Source organism: Cetorhinus maximus, chromosome 4 (assembly GCF_964194155.1).
Source record: "Cetorhinus maximus chromosome 4, sCetMax3.hap1.1, whole genome shotgun sequence".
Lineage (NCBI taxonomy): Eukaryota > Metazoa > Chordata > Chondrichthyes > Lamniformes > Cetorhinidae > Cetorhinus > Cetorhinus maximus.
The window spans coordinates 117,754,156-117,768,899 of record NC_135882.1 but is presented as its reverse complement, the minus strand read 5'-3'; the positions used below and the strand labels follow the sequence as shown (position 1 = coordinate 117,768,899).

The following is a 14,744-nucleotide window of genomic DNA, read 5'->3' as shown; positions in this document are numbered from 1 at the left end:
GAAAAAAACACTTCAGCAAAAAAAACACTTCATTCATAAAAAGCCATTTACTGTATTTACATTCCTTCAACTAAATAAAGCTTTATAACTACAAACATTTCATTCAAGTGCTCAATCCCTTGCAAAAACAAACAGTGGAATTCACGGTCCCACATTAGAGTCTTTAATCACTGTCAATCAAACTGTGAAATGGCAGGCATCCTACTGTGATAAAAGATGTTTATGAAATCAGTCATGCAGCACTAATCCAGTAATGGAAGCCCTCAGGCTTATTTCAAAAGAAGAGTGAAATAGCAAGCAATCATTTTTTAACACTCCAGGCATTTTTTCAAAGATTTAAGGGGCAAGACTTTTAAATGCATCCTGCCACCAATCCCGCCCCTGCAAAAATGGGAAGTGCTGTGTTTGGAGGCAGGACTTATGATTTTTGGCCACTTCTGCTATTTTTGCCATGACAGAGAGGCTCTCTGTCATGGCAAAAATCTGGGCCTTAGTGTTATAGAGCAAGGAGTTTTAATGTGCTAGATGGCTTCCCTTACCTTTGACTCTTAAGTAATTACTGGAACCATTTTTCCTTTGAAAATCAATTTGAGAAGAAATCCCAAAGTATAAATATTCAAAATACATACATCAATACAGCAATCAAAACCAGTACCAGCTTCAAACTACATAGGGATTCTGCGCAACCTATCTTTTTTAACCTCTTTAGCTAATTATCTTTCATTACCATTCTGGGAGACTTAATGTTGTGCAGGAAAGAGCTTTAGTGTGCCAAATGAAGGTGTTTCTGTGACTGCGAACATGAATCCAAAATGGACTTGTCGCCTCCCTGGTGCAAGGTTCAAGGAGGTCACTAAATTGTTGCAGTGTCAGAAGTTGTGGTCTATATCACTACTGACATAGGTAGAAAGAGGAATGATGGTCTTAGAGGTAGAATTTTGGGACTGAGGGAAGTAACTAGCAAGCAGGACCACAAAGATGTCTCAAGGGTCACTCCCAGTGCCACATGTTAGTGAATAGAAAAATAGGAGAGTAGAGCAAATGAAAGCATGGCTGGAGAGACAGTGCAGCACAGAGGGCTTTAGACTCCTATTAGAACAGGTTCTGGGGGAGACAGGACCTGTACAGGCTAGGTGGATTGCACCTGAACATAGCCATGACCAATGACCTTACGGGGGGTTTATCAGTGCTGTTAGGAACGTAGGAAATAGGCGCAGGAGTAGGCGCTTCGTTCCTTCGAGCCTGCTCTGCCATTCAAACAGATCATGGCTGACCATCTACCTTTTACACCATTTTTCCCACTATCTCCATATTCCTTGACATCATTAGTGTCCAGAATTCTATCGATTTCTGTCTTGAACATGATCAATGATTGAGCTTCCACAGCCCTTTGGGGTAGAGAATTCCAAATATTCACCGCCCTCTGAGTGAAGAAATTCCTCCTCATCTCAGTCTTAAACGGCCTTCTCCTTATTCTGAGGAGACTGTGACCCCTAGATCTAGACTCACCAGCTAGGGAAAACATCCGATCCACATGTACCCTGTGACACCCTATCAGAATTTTTAAGTTTCAATGAGATCACCTCTCATTCTTTGAAACTCTAGAGAATTCAGGCCCAGTTTCCTCAATTTCTCCTCATAAGACAATCCTGCCATCCCCAGGGATTAGTCTGGTGAACCTCAGCCCCTCTGTGACAAATACATCCTTCCTTAGATAAGGAGACCAAAACTGTTGGGAGGATTTAAACTATCTTGCCATGCCTGGGTTATGTATGGTCCTGGACATTGGACCAAGCTTAGCAAAATTGGTGGTCAAAGTTACAGGGCACCTGAAACCTTACTGAAATATATCTGTGCCACAATTGAATGGATAGATATACAGACTTGTGGACCTAAAACCTACAGCTGGAGTGTTATTGATTCCAGGGGTTGGGAACCAAGAGGCAACATTAGAGAGGAAAAACAAAATCTACAGGAATTGGGAGAGACAAATAGCACTTGAGTAAGCAATAGGAAGGCATTAAGTGGGTTAACAGTAAGAGGGAATGCAATAAGCTCTAAATTAGGTTTACTGAGCATATATGTGAATGCACAGCGTGGTATTAATAAAAAGTTGGTGAGCTGAAGGTGCAGATAATCAAGGGGGAATATGATATCGTGTTGATAACAGAGAACTGGCTGAAAAAAGGGTAGGGCTGGTACTAAATATTCTTGGATACAAGATGTTCAGGAAAGTTAAGGAAGCAAATAAAGGTGGTGAGGTGGGAGTATTGATTAAAGAGAATATTACAATGCTGGAGAGAGAGGATATTCAGAAGGGTCAAGGGCAGAATCAATTTGGTTAGGGCTAATAAACAATAAGGGTGCCATTACACTATTGGGTGCATTCCAAAAGCACCAACTAGTGTGAAAGATGTAAAGAAACAAATTTACAAGGAAATTACAGAGAGGTGCAACAACTATAGAGTAGTAATAATGGGGGACTTTAATTCTCCTAATATAGACTGGGATAGAAATATTGTAATAGGCAGAAGGTGGAAGGGTTTCTGAAGTGTGTTCAAGATAATTTTCTACATCAGTATATTTCTGGTCCAACAAGGGAGGAGCCATTGTTGGATCTGGTCCTCGGGAATGAGTTGGGTCAAATGGATGAAGTGTTAGTAGTGAAACATTTAGGAAGCAGTTATCATAGTACCATTAAGTTTAGCTTAGCTATGGAAAAGGAAAAGGAACAATCCAGAGTAAAAATAATTAATTGGAGGAGGGCCAATTTCAATGGGTAAGAACAGATCTGGCCCTGGCAAACTGGAATCAAAACTTAGCAGAGAAAACTGTAATGGAACAATGGGTGCCTTTCAAGCTAAGGTGATTCAAGTATAGTCACGAGAGAGGGCAAGGTTGGACAAATAAACCCAGTGTTCCCTGGATGATGAAAGAGGTAGTATTGTGAATATCTTGTTCATAATTCCTTTGTTTTAGAGTATAACTTTTAGTATTAGGAATTAAAACGTTATATGTAAGATAAACGGAAACATCTGGCTAAGAAATTGGTATGCATTTCAAGTGAATGTAATTCAAACAACCTTGGAGTTAGCTACAAGGCCAGGGGTAGAGATTTGAAAGCAATAAACAAAAGGGGTCTTCTATCTTAGCTTAATGGAGCCAGGAGGTCTACCTTTACTTCAATAAAATAATTAAATTATGTATGTAGTTCCCACATCAAAAGAAGGGGAAACCAGTTTGTAAACAAAGGGAGTTCCTTCACATGGAGAGAGAGGGCAATCACATCCATTGGCAGTATAAATTATTCATATGGGTTATGGAATCAAAGAGTTATGTTGAAGGTATAATAATTAGTTTATATTTCTGTTTGAGAGCATCCTAAAACATGCCACATTATCATAAAGATGGGCTGTGGGTTCAATTTGTTTAATTTAACTTGGTGTTTCTAACAGAAGGCAGGTGCAGTTTTGGTTTGGTGTAGACTGCAGCCCACTGAGTTGGGACAACCAAAATAAATAAATGTTAGTCAGCCTGCATCTTAAATAAAGAAAATACCAACTTCATCATTCCTGGCATGGAATGCAGATAAGGCTCATGCTCAGTTTGGAATTCAAGAGGAGAAGAGGAGCTAGAAGTTTTGCCTAGCTCAAAGCTAAAGGAAGAAATCTACAGTGGTCCTCACAGAGCCTTGTGGCAGAAGGAGAGTTCCTCAGGGTAGTGTCCTAGGCCCAACCATCTTCAGCCGCTTTATCAATGACCTTCCTTCCATCATAAGGTCAGGAGTGGGGATGTTCGCTGATGGTTGCACAATGTTCAGCATCATTCACAGTTTCTCAGATACTGAAGCAGTTCATGTCCAAATGCAGCAAAACCTGGACAATATCCAGGCTTGGGCTGGTAAGTGGCAAGTAACATTCGCGCCACACAAGCGTCAGGCAATGACCATCTCCAACAAGAGAGAATCTAACCACTGTCCTTTGACATTCAATGACATTGCCATCACTGAATCCCCAACTATCAAAATCCTGGGAGTTACCATTGATCAGAAACTGAACTGGACTAGCCATATAAATACTGTGGCTACAAGAGCAGGTCAGAGGCTAGGAATCCTGCAGCAAGTAACTCACCTCCTGACTCCCCAAAGTCTGTCCATCATCTACAAGGCACAAGTCAGGAGTGTGATGGAATACTTTCCACTTGCCTGGATTAGTGCAGCTCCAACAACACTCAAGAAGCTTGACACCTTCCAGGACAAAGCATCCCGCTTGATTGGCACCACATCCACAAACATTCACTCCCTCCACCACCGACACACAGTAGCAGCAGTGTGTACCATCTACAAGATGCATGGCAGAAATTCACCAAGGTTCCTAAGACAGCACCTTCCGAACCTATGACCACTACCATCTTGAAGGACAAGGGCAGCAGATACATGGGAACACCACCACTTGGAAGTTCCCCTCCAAGTCACTCGCCATCCTGACTAGGAAATATATTACCGTTCCTTCACTGTCGTTGGGTCAAAATCCTGGAACTCCCCCCATAACAGCACTGCGGGTTTACCTATACCACAGGGACTAGAGTGGTTCAAGAAGGCAGCTCAGCACCACCTTCTCAAGAGCAATTAGGGATGCACAATAAATGCTGGCTTAGCCAGTGATGCCCAAATCCTGTAATTGAATAAAAAGGCAATTTGCAGTTAGCTTGGATGCAGCCAGTTTGGAACAGGCAGAGAGAAAGGAGCTGGTAATCAGCTGTGGGACCTGCAGCTGTATAGAGCTGTGGGAGCATACAGGGCCATTAGGAAGCTGGGTGCTCCTGATGTTTAAATCTCTAAGCAAGAAGGCAATGAAGCCCACTCTTGAACTGAGGATTCCACGGCTGGGATTTTCTATGCCCGCCTGCATCAGCAGGCGTGTTCAGTAGCCTGTGCGGACAATATGGCAAGAAGGCCAAAAATCAGTTTCACAATGTCATGAAACCAGTTTGCGAACGTCTGCTCCGTCTGTCGATGGCAGGCTGCGTTCCTCACCATCGGACGTCGGGAACCTCATTGTAATACATCAGCATATCATTATAAGGCCAGCCCGCCGGACTCATCCCTCCCAGCTGGATTGTCTGCCCACATTGGTGGAATAACATGCCGATGTGTTTCACAACAGCATATATAAGGTGTGCACTTAGCGGGCTGCACTTCGCTTGGGATTTCAAGGCTTGTTTGCCTACCTTGCTTCGGTCAGCACTCGCAGTCATCAGCGCCAGGCTTCACCGACAGCACCATATCACTTTTAGGGGGGCTCATGGGTAGATCGCTATCTACCAGATCAGCCAGATGTGGGTGGCTTTTCAATGGCTGCAAGGAAAGGTCTTGCTCGGGGAAGGGGGTGAAGTGACCTCAGGCAAGGGAAGAGGCTGCAGGATGAGGGCTGTACTGGGGAAGGAGGGTATCCCAGGGTGTGTGTGGGAGCACATGTGCAAGTGGCCTCAAGATTGTGAGGGTTGAGGATACCATCTCCAGAGGAGATGAGGCCAGATGGTCATGTGAGGGTATGTGAGAGAGAATGGATTGTGATGTCCCTTGAGTTGGCAGTGAGTGAGATGCCAGTGAATGTGTGATGGGCTTGAGTGTGTGAGTTTAGAGTGATGAGATGTTGTCATACCCTGGCTGCACGGATGAGATCATTCATCCTCCATCTGCATTGGCTGGCCAGCATCTTCAATGCAACATTGGCACTGATCACCATTGCCATCGCCTAACAAGCCAGAGTGGTAATGTTGCTGCCCCTCCTGCGGCTAGAGCCAGGGTAGAGGAAATCACAGCGGACCTCCACGGTGTTCAAAAGGCGCTCAAGGGTGGCAGTCTTCTTGCCTTTTGGGGCCATGTCTTTTTTGCTGCAGTCTTGGGCTGGAAACAATGAGCGCGGCTCTTGCTTGTCATGATGAGGTGGTGGTGTGGCAGGTGAATGAGAGCACACCAGCCATGGAAACAGCATGTTTCCCGGGAATGTATAAGTAATGTGGCAGGTTTGGAATGATACAGCATGCAGGTGTAGCAGGCGGTAAAGAAGGCAAATGGTATGTTGGCCTTCATAGCAAGAAGATTCAAGTACAGGAACAGGGATGTCTTGCTGCAATTGTACAGGGCCTTGGTGAGACCACACCTGGAATACTGTGCGCAGTTTTGGTCTCCTTATCTGAGGAAGGATGTACTTGCTATAGAGGGAGTGCAGCGAAGGTTTACCCGACTGATTCCTGGGATGGTGGGACTGACATATAGGATTATATTCACTGGAGTTCAGAAGAATGAGGGGGGATCTCATAGAAACCTATAAAATTCTAACATGACTAGACAGGAAGGATGTTCTCGTTGGTGGGGGAGTCCAGAACCAGGGGTCACAGTTTGAGGTTACGGGGTAGACCATTTAGGACTGAGATGAGGTGAAATTTCTTCACCCAGAGAGTGATGAGCCTGTGGAATTCGTTACCACAGAAAGTAGTTGAGGCCAAAACATTGTATGTTTTCAAGAAGGAGTTAGATGTAGCTCTTGGAGTGAAAGGGATCAAAGGATACGGGGAGAAAGCGGGAGCAGGCTATTAAGCTGGATGATCAGCCATGATCATAATGAATGGTGGAGCAGGCTCAGAGGGCCGAATGGCCTACCTCCTGCTCCTAGTTTCGATGTTTCTATGAAAACCTGCCATTGCGGCCGGTGGATAAAATGTTGTTTTACCCGCCCGCTACTACATTTAGTGCAAATCTCGAACAATTCCGCCCCACAATCATGTGGTCTTTAAGGAAATGTTGGAGGGTCACTTTGCCAAAAGATAATGAAAGGATCTCCATAAATCTTGTACCTTGGAGAAAGCTGGAATACTGATGAGAATCAGAATATTCTGAAAGGCTGTAGCAAATGTTTGGGTGGGTTCCTAAAGAAGTAAATGAACCTTCAAGATTTTTTAAGGTAAGTGAACTCTTGGGAGGAAGTAACAAGTAGAACTGAATTTAGAGCATAAATCTTCATAACCTATAGTGTTCAAGTTAGTGGTGCTTGCTTTGTTTAAGTTTTTTTGTATACAATAAAGTTTGTTTTTGTTTAAAAATGTGAAATCTTGTGGCATAGTTCTGTCAGTTAATTACTGGGTTGTTCATATTTCTCTTTAAACATTAATGTTCCCTAACAGGATCGTAGATATAGACAGTAATATGGAGCAGAAGGGGGATGTGTGTGACAGATGTCAGGTTGCTAATACAAGCGAGAACCAGGTTGAATATAGAAAGTTCAAAGCAGAGTGAAAAAAGAAATGAGAGACCAACAGAGAGTATGATAAGAGACTGACAGCTAACATAAAAGGAAATCCAAAAATCTTGTGTGGGTATATAAATAGTAAAAAGGTGGTCAAAGGAGGAGTGGAGCCAATTAGGGACCCAAAAGATGATTAACAATGAGATATTAGAAAGGTCAGCTGTACTTGATGTTGTGACGTTACCAAGACTGGATGGGATGCATCCCCCGACGTTGAGGGAAGTAAAGATGGAAATTGGAGAGGCACTGGACCTAATCTTCCAATATTCCTTAGATACAGGGGTGATGCTAGAGAGCTGGAAAATTGAAAATGTTACACTCTTGTTCAAAAAGGGGTGTAAGGCTAAACTCAGCAACTACAGGCCTGCCAGCTTGGTGGTGGGAAAAGAAAGGTAAAAGTGGTTTCAGTTTCACTTAGGTTTTTTATGAACCTTGGTGCCTGGGAGTCTGGATAGACTTGTGGCTGAAAGGTTTCAGGCCTTTGGGGTTTGTTTGTACATTTACATTTTTAATGATGTCTTACAATCCCTGAAGTTAAAGAGGTGGGTTAAAAGTAGTTGAAAGTTTAGTGACTCTGAAAACAAAACACAAAGTAGAATAGATATACTGCTGCCTGGCAACAGTGATCCAATGACACAGAGACAGAAGAGTCATTCGGACTCGAAATGTTGACTGTGTTCCTTTCCGCAGATGCTGTCAGACCTGCTGAGTTTTTCCAGGTATTTTTGTTTTTGTTCTAGATTTCCAGCATCCGCAGTATTTTGCTTTTATCATAGTGGAGAGAGAGTGTTCAGTGTGGGTCAGAGAGAAAAGACAGGCATTTTTAAGCTTTCTAAGAAGAAAAACTGCGAGGCTAGTGGGACAGTAATTAACTGAGTAATCAGTTATGGGACTCAGTAGTGATCAGTTTAGTGGAGGTGCTACTGGAAGACTGAGTTTAGGGAACTCACTTGTTTGACCTGTAGTTGAAGGAATAGTGAGTTTAGAGTGTGGTTTTTGGATATCTCGGGGAGAGATATGAGTAGGTGAGAAGCATCAAGCGAATTCTCAGGAATTCACCAGAAGAAAACCGTTTGCAACTGTGCCAGTCCTAAGCGAGAAGCCTTTGCATCAAGCTAGTGGTAACTTTTCACTGGTTTGTGTGTCTGTAAAGGTATTGCTGGGGTAAAGGAATAGTGGGAATTTCTTGTGTTTGTATTGAGATCATTTTGTCTGGTGTAATATAGTTCACATTTCTTGTTTTAATATTTTATTCTTTGTATTAGAAGTTCATCAGCAGACTCCTGAGAATCTGTTCAGTAACTTTCTTTCACGGTTTCTAATAAAAAAGATTAGGATCCATCAAGCTAGATTTCTGGGATTTTACTTGTTCAGTATTTACAGCAGCTGGGATCATAAAAAAAACTTATAAAGATGATAACCTGGGAAAAAATTAAAAGTTATGTGCACAAATATAAATTAACTAAGGAAAGCCAGCATTGATTTGTGAAGAGCAACTTGTATTTAACTAGCTTGATTGAGTTTTTTTGATGAGGTAGCAGATGAGGGTTGTCAGATGAGAGCAGGTGATGTTGTGCACAAGGACTTCTAAAAGGTGTTTGGTAAAGTGCTACATAACAGGCTTGTCAGCAAATTTAAAGCACATGGAATAAAAGGGACTGTGGCAGCATGGATATGAAGTTGGCTGAGTGACAGAAACAGTGGTGAATGGTTATTTTTTGGGCTGGAGGATGGTACACAGTGGGGTTTCCCCAGGGGTCAGTGTTAGGACCGCAGCTTTTCTTAATCTGTATTAATGACCTCAACTTGGTGTGCAAGGCTCATTTTCAAAATTTGCAGATTTGCAAATTTCTAAGTGTTGCGAACTTTGAGGAGGTTATGAATAGACTTCAAGAAGACATAGGACAGGATTTTCTGGTCGTCGGGCAGGCACAGGAGGCGAGCCCGGGAGTGGCCGGGAAACAGCCCGCCGCCCGCAATTGGCTGCCGATTGTGATTTCACGCTGGCTGGCCAATTAACAGCCAGCCAGCATGAAAAGTATGCAGAGGAGCTCAGTGCTGCCAGGGTGGGGGTGGGAGGAGGGCGAGCGCAAAAGTCTGCACATGCGCGGGGGAGTGCACACTGAAAGCTCCCTGAAGGCACAGTGCTGCCTCAGGGAGCTGAAGAATTGTGGATTCCAAAATAAAGAGTTTAAAAATGATAGAAACATGTCCCCACATGTGACTCAGTCACATGAAGAGGGACATATGAAAAATGATGTTGAAAATGTTTTAATATTTAAAAAATTATTCTTGGAAACCTCATCCCGCCCGTGGATCAGGTTTCCTCAAAAATCCAAAGGCTCATGGCTGATTCAACCGTCTGCCAACTGTAAGGCTGGCCGGGCAGCGAAAAATAGGTAGAACTTAATTGATTAAGGACCTTAAATGGCATCTTAACTGTTGGCGGGAATGCTGCTGACTCTTGCGCATAAGTACACAATAACATCAGGATACTTGCCCAACGTCATTGTGCGCTATTTTATGCCCGATGGGTTGGGCGCATGCCTGCCCACAGGACTTAAAATTCTGCCCATAGGCTGGTGGAATGGGTGGACACCTAGCAGATTAAATTTAATGCAGAGAAGTGTGGTGATACATTTTTGAAGGTAGAACGAGGAGAGACAATATTAAAAAAAAGGATACAATTGTTACGGAGATGTGTTAGAGCCAAATGTTAAATTACAATTTCATCTGCTGCATTGACATATGGAACATATGTGAAAAGACAGTTTCAACTATTAAAACAAAGACAATGACTTAAGATGGCTGCCACAGTCACCTGATATTTGGGACTGCAAGTCACCTAAGCTTCTGGAAGCTTCTAAAAGGTGGATTACAATGAACATGCCTAGATCACTTCCTTGTGGAATGTCACACATTACCCCAAAACAGCAAGGACAATAAGGTCTCAGAGATTCTGTCTCCATGATGACCAGGTAACAAAGGAGAATTCATTAAACTGATTATGCACAAGGGTAGTGCTAAGGACTCCTATCTGCCTCTATTGTATGCTGATGGTTTTAACCACGGGAGGTGGAAATCCCTTCATTAGCATGAATAGACTATCAATTATTTTCTATTGCATATTATTGGCTATTTGTCGCATGACCAAGACTCTTTGATTTTTGAAAGTCTTTATTATAAAACTCTGCTGACTTTGGGGAAGTCTGGAGGAGTGACATCTGAAGGCAGCAAAAAAGCTGCTTGTCCTTCTGTCTCAACTAAAGTGAACCCTGCCTGCTTATATTGCACTGTGGATAGCAGACAGAAAAATTCTAAAGAAGACTTCAAATTCTAAAGCAACATTTCCAGGAAAAAATAAAACCAAGGACTACAGCTTTAAAAACTGACTTAGCCACCAATAACAGAAAATGACTCATAATCAGTGAACTGTTTATATATTTGCCTTTTTAAAAAAGTTTCTATTGATTTACTATGCGACCCAATATACAGAGGTAATCAGTACAGTAGAAGCCATGAGCCTCGAAGCAAATTTGCAATCCAGCCTATCTGTACTCAATTTCTTGCAAACACTTGGTCCATTCCCCTAGTCTTCCCTCCAATTTTGAGGGGTGATCTTGCCAATAGGAGACACGTTCCATATGAACCCAGTCTGCGTTGCAACATAACTCCAGACTGCAACACAGAACGCTAATCCTCCCACAAGGATAGCATTTCCATACTTGTCATGAAAGTCAGGACTAGTTTTGTGGTGAGCTTGTCTTGTGACAATTTGACAAATGCTCCGACCGGACAGAGAAAGCAGACTCTTGGTCAAAGGCACCATCTCCACTGCGTGCTTGTTTAATTTCACTAAAAGTTAACCTCCTCTACTTTGTAGCTTGTATTTTTGCATGCTTGTGTGGTGTGACATTAGGATGTGTGTTTACCTTTTATTTTACTTTAATATCTTTATCTGGGTGGGATTTTAAACACAATAACAATGAACCCTTTACTCATTCAAAGTCAAGAAAGCCTGTTGGACTGAGATCTTTGCGATCAGCACATGCACTTAATTGGCACATTCATCCTTATAAATTTTGAAATACCCTGTTAAGATCAACTGAGGAATGGGTGTCCTTGCACCCGTCCTCACCTGGTTGTAACACAATTGTAAAAGGGGTGCAGGATCAGAGGGACCTGAGGATATGTGTGCATAAATTCTTGACAGCGACAAGGCAATTTGAGAAAGCAGTAAATAAGGCAAATGGCATCCTGGGTTCTATAAACAGTGGATTAGAGTACAAAAGCCAAAGAAGTTATGGTGAACATTTACAAAACACTGCTTCAGCATCAACTGGAGAATTGTATACAATTTTAGGAAGGATGTGAAAGCATTAGAGAGGGTGAAGAAACATTTTCAAAGGATGATTCCAGGGTTCAGTGACTTCAGTTATGAGAACAGAATCTGGGGCTGTTCTCCTAATAGAAGAGAAGGTTGAAAGGAGACGACTGAGGTGTGCATAATCATGAGCGTTCTAGACAGAGTAGATAGAGAGAAACTGATATTATTGGTGGAAGGATCAAGAACCAGTAGACACCGATTTAAGGTGAACAGCAAAAGAATCAAATGCAATATGGGGAAAAGCACTTTTATGCTGCGAGTGGTTAGGATCTGGAATGCACTGCCTGAGAGTGTGGTGGAGGCAAATTCAATCATGGCCTTCTAAAGGGAATCGGACAAGTATTTCAAGAGGTAAAAATCACTGTGCTAAGGGTGGAGTGGGACTAGCTGAGTTGTTCTAGAAAAGGGTTGGCATGGACACGACTGGCTGCATGGCTTCCTCCATGCTGTGACCATTCTATGATTCTATGAAACATCTTCCCTTAACTCTGATTCTTAAGTAATTACATAATTAGTAGGGCATAAATATCATTAGGTAGCACATGATACTCCCAAAATCGTTCTTCAACTTTATGGGAACCGGCTTAAGGAGCACTTGACACCTGGACACAATTTGTGAGGAAAGTCAGATGAAGTGAATACCTCGTAGATCTAGGCTCTGCCCAAACTGCAGACCTCCAGCATAATTCAGCTGCAGGCCAAACTTTCTAGCCCAATGTGCTCTATTTTTAAAAATAAATAACCTAAAGCATATAAGTTTGAATAACTTGAAGTATATAATTAGTTTGATGTGCAAATAAATATATTTAGGCATGGATGGTATATAAAATAAAACCATCTTCGTCACTTACCAGTTATTTGTGCAGAACCATTTTCTGTAAACTACTTGCCCTCAACATAGATCTTTTATGGATTACATCTCTGGATAATCGACCAATTTATGTACACAGTCCTTGCTAAACATTCAGGTGTAATTTTCAATGCTAATATACTGACAAGATAGCCAGGTGTACACATTGACAGTGGGGGAAATGATGGTTTATAATAAGTCATACACATTGAACAAAATGCAGAAATACAAGCATAATAATGTTCAGGCGATAGCTTGAAAGCAATCTCAACATGATTGATGGTTTGTCAGTTTCTATTAATAATGAAGCTCTGAGAAATGTCATCAGAGAGAAGTGCTTTTTCTCCCCCAGATTAGATAAATGATAGAACTGTGCTAAATTGAAAATCTGTTTGTTCCAGTTTTCCCCATTCTGTTAACTTATGCCCTGAACATGCATTAGTCTGTGACCTGTAAGTAGACTGCATTTGTAAATGTCAAATCTCTTGCTGTTAATGACTGTTTCAACTTGCAGATGTTTCCAATAGGTTACACTGATATTAATCATGTGAACATTACCTTTTCCCTTTTCATTTATCTTTAAGCTGTGTGAGGTTTTTGGGTATTCACTTCACACATTGCAGTAAGCCAACCAGCCAGTCAAATGCCACCTGCTCACCGGTCACATACTGATCCAGATGTTACTTTTGTCATTGTATTCAAAGTAGAGTGCAAAGCAGTTTAAATACAACCACAGATAATTGCAGGAAATGAAACACTTTGTCACTGGAGCTCTCTGTAGAACAGCATTTATAAGGTTCTTAATTACCTTCTCAAAGGTGACAATTTATGAAGTAAATAGGTAAAGCATCCACATCTTCACGGTCTTTTGAATTTTTATGCTAAAAAGATTTAGAATTCAGGTCCATGAACTCAAATTTACCATAAACTAAGGCTCATTCTTGCTGAAATGCCTGCCCACCGCAATCTAAAATGAGGCCTTATTATTCAGAGGTACTGAATAGTAGTTCCACTTCTTCATTGATGACTGCACCAAGTGATCCTGTTGATTCAATTTTACCTCATTATTTCTCCACCACCAATTCCACTACCCACCCACCTCCCTGATCACTCCCTGAACATCTAAACTAGCAAAACACACTGATGCAAATTTTTTCTCCCTTACTGGAACTCAAATAGAATTTAATTTTCTCAAAATATGATGTCTTAATAGTGCCATTACTTGGGGGCTATTTCCCTGTTGCAGTGTTCACAGTACTGTCAAAACTTCAATTTTTTTTGTTTCTCTCAATCATACAACATAAGTCACCGCTTTGGCCAATATTCTTTTTTTTATTCATTCATGGGATGCTGGCATCACTGGCTAGACCAGCATCTAGTTCCCACCCCTAATTGCCCTTGAGAAGGTGCTGGTGAGCTGCCTTCTTGAACTGTTGCAGTCCATGTGGTGTAGGTACACCCACAGTGCTGTTCCAGGATTTTGACCCAGTGACAGTGAAGGAACAGTGATGTAATTCCAAGTCAGGATGGTGTATGGCTTAGAGGGAAACTTGTAGGTGATAGTGTTCCCATACATCTGTTGCCCTTGTCCTTCTAGGTGATAGCGGTAGCGGGTCTGGAAGGTGCTGTCCAAGGAGCCTTGGTGAGTTGCTGCAGTGCATCTTGTAGATGGTACACACTGCTGCCATTTTGTGTCAGGGTGGAGTGATTGGACGTTGAAGGTGGTGGATGAGGTGCCAGTCAAGTGGGCTGCTTTATCCTGGATGGTATCAAGTTTCTTGAGTGTTGTTGGATCTGCACTCATCCAAGCAAGTGGAGAGTATTCAGTCACACTCCTGACTTGTGCCTTGTAGATGGTGGATAGGCTTTGGGAAGTCAGGAGTTGAGTTACTCTCTTCCCATCCTCTGACCTGCTGTTGTAGCCACAGTATTTATTTGGCTGGTTCAGTTCAGTTTCTGGTCAATGGTAACCCCCAGGTTTGAGGGGGATTTAGTGATGGTAATGCCATTGAATGTCAAGGGGAGATGGTTGAATTCTCTCTCGTTGGAGAGGGTCCTTACCTGGCACTCGTGTAGCATGAATGTTACTTTCCACTTATCAGCCCAAGCCTGAAGGTTGACCAGCTCTTGCTGCATATGGACATGGACTGCTTCAGTATCTGAGGAGCCGTGAATGATGCTGAACATTGTGCAGACATCA

The 14,744-nt window shown here is 42.3% G+C and overlaps 1 protein-coding gene and 1 pseudogene across 5 annotated transcripts in view; both read right to left on the bottom strand.

The window, feature by feature from the left end:
• Positions 1-14,744, bottom strand: part of LOC144679833 (RNA-binding Raly-like protein) — a 1,075,847-nt gene that overhangs the window by 79,007 nt on the left and 982,096 nt on the right. The gene's annotated exons all lie outside the window — the stretch shown is intronic.
• Positions 10,799-11,136, bottom strand: LOC144679351 (cytochrome c oxidase subunit 7B, mitochondrial pseudogene; annotated as a pseudogene).